Source organism: Ictalurus punctatus, chromosome 10, assembly GCF_001660625.3.
Source record: "Ictalurus punctatus breed USDA103 chromosome 10, Coco_2.0, whole genome shotgun sequence".
Lineage (NCBI taxonomy): Eukaryota > Metazoa > Chordata > Actinopteri > Siluriformes > Ictaluridae > Ictalurus > Ictalurus punctatus.
In genome coordinates, this window is record NC_030425.2 from 19,755,474 (window position 1) to 19,762,837 (window position 7,364).

At 37.9% G+C, this 7,364-nt stretch overlaps 1 long non-coding RNA gene across 1 annotated transcript; it reads left to right on the forward strand.

Annotated features, from left to right (window-relative positions):
* Positions 1 to 239: 239 nt before the first annotated feature.
* Positions 240 to 3,938, forward strand: LOC108270669 (uncharacterized). The gene is made up of 3 exons (XR_001813727.3): positions 240 to 511; positions 1,559 to 1,664; positions 3,463 to 3,938. It is a non-coding gene; the product is annotated as an uncharacterized LOC108270669 (long non-coding RNA).
* Positions 3,939 to 7,364: the final 3,426 nt, after the last annotated feature.

The following is a 7,364-nucleotide window of genomic DNA, read 5'->3' on the forward strand; positions in this document are numbered from 1 at the left end:
ATGTGTGTGTGTGTGTGTGTGTGTGTGTGTGTGTGTGTGTGTGCGCGCGAGTGTGTCTTTTTCATTTGTATCTGGATCTGTTTCTCTTTTACTTTGTGACTCACTTTTGCCAAACTTCATAGCTAATTTATAAAGTGTGATCAAGGTTTTACACATCATCTTTTGAAATGTGATAAAAACGAAGCCAACAAGCACTAAAGTTCACAGCATCTACCAAGCCTGAAGCCCAGTTCCACAGCATATGAACTAAAAACCCACATTGGGCATGTATTTTTGCACTTGCTTGAGACACGAGGGGCGAAAAGCCAGAAAACCACGCTTGGGGGATAATCAGTCTTCTTGGCACAAAAAAACTGTTAGCACTGCTGCTAACCTGTGATTATGTACAAGGAAGTCTTTGAAGGAAAAACAACAGTCGGGGCAAGTTAGTGTCAGTGTGTGCTTTTGTTTCTATGCTTGGAAATCACAGTGCTCCTTTGGACTTTATTCGGACGTTTATTGAGTGTTAGCAGTAAGTCTGCTGCGAGCCTATAGCTAAATGAGATAATGATGTTTGTTTTGCATGAGATGTTGTAAAGTATTTGCAACTTGCTTTATTATGAACCTGTGGGAATTTGCCCTTAAAATAGACTGTAAACATGCTATGGCTGAAGAGAAAATCATAGTTAGGCCTACTAGACTCATAGCTTGCCAGCTGATCTACTATCTGTGATGATAACAAGTTCATATTTCTGCTGTAGAATTTAGGCTCAAAGAGAGTCAGTCCATAAGTGAGGTCTTGCACAACAGTACCCATGTCTTGTTTTGTGTCTGTGTTGTATCTTTTGGTGCAGAATACAACCGAGATATAGGGTTTTTAACCTAGAAAATGGCTATGTCTCAAAATGCCACTACCTGTGCTCCAAATATCCATAACTGTATCCATCTGTAGTGGGCATTTTTTTCACATAAAGGTCTGCATGGTACTGATTTTTAATCCCTCTCGCACAGTTATATAAACTACTAGTAGCCTATTTTAAACCACTGTGATCCTGACCAGGAAGGTCCTAATGATGAATAAATGCTGTAAATGCATCATTCATCAATCACAATAATGAATGTAGTCTTTCTTTGTCCCATGAGCTAATCCCACCCATGTAGTGAAATTAATTTACATCTATTATGGGAATAATGCAATTCCACTATCTATATATTATCAGTGCTGTAATTTTATAGGAATTCAGATTTGAACCAGAAGTGGGAAGTGAAAAATGAGCATCCTTTTTTTCTTTTCTTTCTTTTTTTGTGCTGGGAAGTGATGGGTTAAACTAAAATTGTATAAATAAAATCATATTTGTTTTGTGAATTTTTGGGCAGTTTATATACAAAAAGGTGTGATTTTATTTTGGAGCTCATTAAGGCAGTGTTTAGGTTAATCTACTGGAGCAACCCACTGTCTCTGTATTTTTGTATTTTAATTCATTGAGAACATATTATGTGTTCTTTCTCATTACTGAATTTGTATTTGGTTACTTTCTTAATGTCTGTGTTTCTTTGTTCTTTTTTTCTTTCATCCAAGACAATTTGCAAGTGAGGCAGACTGCAATCCAAATACAACTACCTTGAGCAGTGTCTGGGGATTGCTCCAGGGCCTAACAGTACCGGACAGCATCAGACAGCATTGGGTACAAAACTCACAACCTACTGATCACAAATCACCTCAAATCCTACTGAGATCAAAGCTATTTACAGTGTACATACATACAATGGGCATGTAAGAGCAATTTAGCAAACATGCAGACTTTAATTTTATGCACAGTACTGTTCAAAAATATGAGTGTAAAAATTATTTAAAACAGGCAGTAACACTAGACCTTGTCTAGTACCTAAAACATATTTAGTTTAGAACAAATAAAGGATATAAAGAACTAACCTTTTCTCTAAGACACGGGGAAGATCCCCTCCCTCCTCTAAGCAGTGTGAACTGAACAGCTAGCACAGAGACAGGACTAATTCTAATCTCTGGATTGCTTTGTGTGAATGAACAAATAGGGTCTCAGACTTTACCCCCATTTGGGTGTGTGTGTGTATGTATGTATGTGTGTGTGTCCATGTCGAGCAGAATGTGTCCCCTGCAGTCGAACAGCACACATACAACCATTACATCACTTCCTTTTTCCTGCTTTCCTCTGCTGGGGTTCCTCTGTGCTCTAACAGAGGGCCTATTTTTTCCCGTCAAACAGACAAAGCCAAGATTCATTCATCCCTCACTTACACTAAAGCACTTAGTCAGCTGTAAATGCCTGACTGTGAATTAGAGTGCAGTTTTAACATAACACAGAGCTGAACAGTAATACACACTTCTTCTTGCTATTGTTTGTCACTATTTGTGCTACAGGGTGCTGAACTTGGCACGGCTGCCACTGTTTGCCCGGTGAGCCTGCAGCAAGAGTAGCACAGCTTGTCCTGCTCATTAAGAGTGTAATTAGCACTCCATTTCAGCACTTTCTGCTCTACTTGGTTGGCATCCATTGATTCGGAGCTCTGCTTTCCCTTCTATACACATAAATATAATATTTATTCAATATTTATATGTTTTTATACATTTGGCAGATGATTTATTCCCACATGAAGCAGAATCCAGTGCAAGCTAGAGACATGTGAAAAAATAAGTACACCCCATGGAAATTGTTGGCTTTTTAAAAAATATTTGGACAAGCAAACATTTGATCATCTTTGAAACAGTGCCTATTAATGAAGTTGATATACTTGAACAAAAACACAAAGGAAACTTTTTGAAATCATTTATTCAACAGAAATATCAAAAGATGTGATATTCTTCTTTGGAAAAGGTAAGTACACCCTTTCCTCAGAAGCTAGTATTGCCCCTACATGATTGCCACCTGATTCTAATTTTATGGATTTCAAGGTGTGATAAATGTAGGGGTGTACTTACTTTTTTCCATGCGACTGATCTGTTTTTTGTTAATTTAAATTGTGAATATTACTACAACATGTCAATTTTGTATGTCATTTGATAATGTGTATCAACTTTATTAATAGGCACTGTTTCAAAGAGGATTAAATGTTTGTTTGTCCAAATATGTCAAAAAAGCCAACAATTTCCATGGGGTGTACTTATTTTTTCACATTGTATATCCACAGAGCTAAGCATTAATCAATAATAAAATGCTAAAAAAAATTGCATATATTTGTTCACATTTGTACTTGCACTTATTTTATTTCAGTTAGTATATATGTATATATGTGTATATTATTATTATTATTATTATTATTATTATTATTATTATTATTATGGACTAAACAGTGGCTATATAAATATATAACATGCAGCACGTTGACAAGAAAAGGCACTTTCAGGCAGGTACTTGAAAAGCAGAGGCTACTAAATGCATAGATTTAGGTCACATGTTCTCTCTCTCTCTCTCTCTCTCTCTCTCTCTCTCTCTCTCTCTCCCCTAGATGACTTTCCAGTCAGACTTATTCAGGGCGGATCATACAGTGAGCAAAATTCTGCAGCAGCATTCATAACATGGATGAGAAAAAGAAGTAGAGGAGGAGGTGGAGAGGTAGAAGGATGGATTAGGCGGTGTAAGGTGAGGGGAGGAGGAGTGGTGCATTATGGGGGATCAGCCCCAGCTGTCCTGTCGTTCTGCTGCATGCTTCTCCAGCCGTCTGGCAGGCAGCCAATAGGAGGCAGCAGATTCAGTGCCACTCCAGTTCAGTGTGTCAGTGCACACACACACACACGCCCTGCACCACTGCAGCAATGGCCTAATTTACCTCTACACCTTTTCCATCTGGAACGCATGCATACACACACATACACACACACACACACACACACACACACACACACACACACACACACACACACACACACACCAGATTGGACGAACCACAATAAACACAAAGATTTATGATAAAGAACAAGGCAGTGATGCTGCTTGGCTTGTGTGTGTGTGTGTGTGTGTGTGTGTGTGTGTGTGTGTGTGTGTGTGTGTGTGTCACAGCTACGAGGGAGTGTAACGTTTTATTGCGTAAGTATTCTTCAATGGAGCAGATTACAAAACGTATGAAAACACATGTTTGCATGCATACACAGTAAATCCATGAATGAATGTGGATTAGAGGGCAACCAGAGGTGCAAATCTGAATGTGTTTCCCCATCCTGCCTCACACGCACACACAAACACACACACACACAGCCCTCAAGGGGGAAAAAGATGATATCAGAGTCCACTGACTGCTTTATTTCCTCTAAACACTCCGCTACCCTGCTCCAGAGTGCACACAGCAGTCTGACACTTCTTTTCGTTTCTTCCTCTTCCTTTCTCCTAGACAGCAAAGGTTGAAAGCTAGCAGGACCTCTCTAACCTGCTATGCTAAGCTTCCAGACAGACAGTTAATGCCAGACAGCAAATATCACTTACAATCCAGTGTCCATCTTCAGCAATCTAGGGCAAATGTCCTATAAAAAGAACTGGGGGTTTACAACTTATTTAATCATCAGGTAGTCATTCAGTGTCCCTTGTTGGAACCCTGCCTTCACACTGTATAATACTGACTGTAAATTTAGCATCAGCATACTACAGGCTTAAATTTTCAAAATTTGTAAGACTACTAGAAATTTTGTAAGCACACTCCACATGAACTCCAACTGGGATTAGACATGTCAGGGTGGAACAATATTATTGGCATTCAGGGGAGAGAACTAAGTAGCTACATGTTTTCTCTGTTAATCACCCTCATTATGTGGTAGTCTTGTGGTTCCAAAACTGTTCAAAATCTAGTATTGGCTTGAAGAGAGTTAGCTATGGTTAGCTTGTTAGTCAAACAAGCTAGCTAGTGTATCTCGCTAACTAGTTAAGCAAACTCCGATTGCACAAATATGCTACGCAGATAAGGTGAGCGTACACGTTCTTCACAATATGTTAGTGTTGTTTTTTTTAAGCATAGCTAACTAGCACTCGCATTACCATAATACCACAGATACAGAGAGGACAGTAAAAAAGGGGTGCATCTTTGGCAGAGGATGTGTGTAGTGTATTTGGTACAGGTAAGGAGCCATAATACACTGGTGATGGGTCTTTCATGAACGATTCATTCAGTTTTGAACAAATCTTTTATATAACTCAGGAGTAACGAGTTGTCTCAGAGAGTGATTCATTTGTTTTGTGTTAGCCATACATGCTCAACATCCTTTCGTTCATTTGTAATGTGAAAACCACATAGACCCTGTATAGGAAATAGAAATGATTATTTCACCTCCCGAGTCCCTACTCCGGTCTGAGTCTTTCGTTTATTTGTCACATGTTGTGACAACCGCATGTTCTGTACTGGATACAGAAATTCCTGTGCTGTGAAAAAATATTTATTTTGTTTTTCTGTACCTCTCAGACTAAATAGTTTTAGATCTTCAAATGAAATACAACATAAAACAAAGGCAACCTTAGTAAACATACAATATTAGTTTTCTTTTTCTTTTTTTTTACTGAATCAAAAAATTGATCTAACACGTATTACCCATATGAAAAACTAATTGCCCCTTTAAACTTATAATCTGGTTGTGTCACCTTTAGCAGCAATAACTGCAACCAAATGCTTCCGATAACTGGAGATCAGTTTTTCACAGCGCTGTGGTGGAATTTTGGCCCACTCTTCTTTGCAGAACTGCTTTAGTTCAGCCACATTGGACAGTTTTTGAGCATGAGCTGCCCGTTTAAGGTCCTGCCACAGCATCTCAATTGGTTCAAGTCAGGAGTTTGACTACACCACTCCAAAACTTTAATTTAGCTTTTTTTTTAACCATTCAGAGGTGGAATTACTCTATGCTTTGTAGAGCTGCATAATCCAGTTGTGCTTGGGTTTTCTGGTAGAGAGCAGAATTCATGTTTCCCTCAATTCCCACAGATCCTTTGGTGTTGTCCTTGGCACTTTTGTGACTTCCTGGATGAGTAGTTGCTGTGCTCTTGGAGGAATTATGGAAGATCTGCCACTTCTGGGAAGGTTCACTACTGGGCCAAGTTTTTCCATTTGGAGATAATGGCTCTCACTGTGTTTTTTGAAATAGCTCTGTAACCCTTCCCAGACTGATGTCTGATTTCAATCACCTTCTTCCTCATAATTTCTGGAATTTCTTTCAATTTTGGTATAGTGCATTACTAGGTAAGACCTTTTGACCATCTTCATGCTGTTGAAAAAGTTCTATTTAAGTGTTGATTTGATTGATCAGGGTTTGCAGTAATCAGGCCTGGATGCATCTAGTCCAGCTGAACCCCATTATGAATGCAGTTTCATAGATTTGGGTATCTATGGGGACAAATACTTTGTTCCCATAGTTGTTCTTGAATAATATTTTTGCTTCAATAAATAACATTATCATTTAAAAACTATATTTCGTATTTACTCAGGTTGCCTTTGTTTTTATCTTAGACTTTGTTTTAATTTCTGAAACAATTTAGTATGAGATATACACAAAAAATAATTTATCACAGCACTGTAGTTCATAAAACCCAACCTTCCTTACAAACAAGCAGGTAGTTAAGTTTTATTTTTACTCTTACAGTTACTCTTACATGACATGTTTCTGGTCTCAACTTTTAGCTTTGGTAATTCTTACAATTTATAAATTTGTGAATTTCTGTCATGATGGTTTGTTTTACATAATATTGAATCTGCTAATAAAGAGTTATTTAATGCTTTAAACTTTATTTGTATGAAGGGGAAAATATGTCGATAAAGCAAGATACTTGTTTATGGTGGATTACTTTTATTTTCTCTTCAGAAAATATCATATAATCCAAAAGGTGTGAGAAAAGTGGCCACAAGAGCCTCAGTCTATGCAGCTGTCACGTAAAAAAAAGAAAGAATGATTTGGACTAGAAGACCCAATTGAATGGTGAACTAATCATTTCTGTTTCTCATAATTTGTTCTTGGCTGCATTATAATTCCTTCCTTATTTGGAATATGATCAAAGTTCACGTAAGTAGACGCGCTGGGGTAATTTGGCTATTGAAAATTTAACATTTTAATTTAATTCTGCTCAAATGAATGAAATAACTTGAATAAATATTTGTTCATTTTGCTGAGCGAGATTCAAAGATCCAAGTCAGTAAAATGATCTGATCTTCCTATCACTATAATACACCAGATGGCTGTTTTGTAATGACAGCCATCTATGCCATACTAGTTCCTCTTGAAATCATAGATTCTGCTCTAGTGGCTGAAATCACTCACATGATTACTCAGGCAGATGACTTGAATCGTTAACAATTTGCTTTGACTGCTCCACGGCACAGCACATTCTGATACGAAGGAATGTGTAAAAGGCCTAAACATGTTCCTATGGTAGATATCTGGC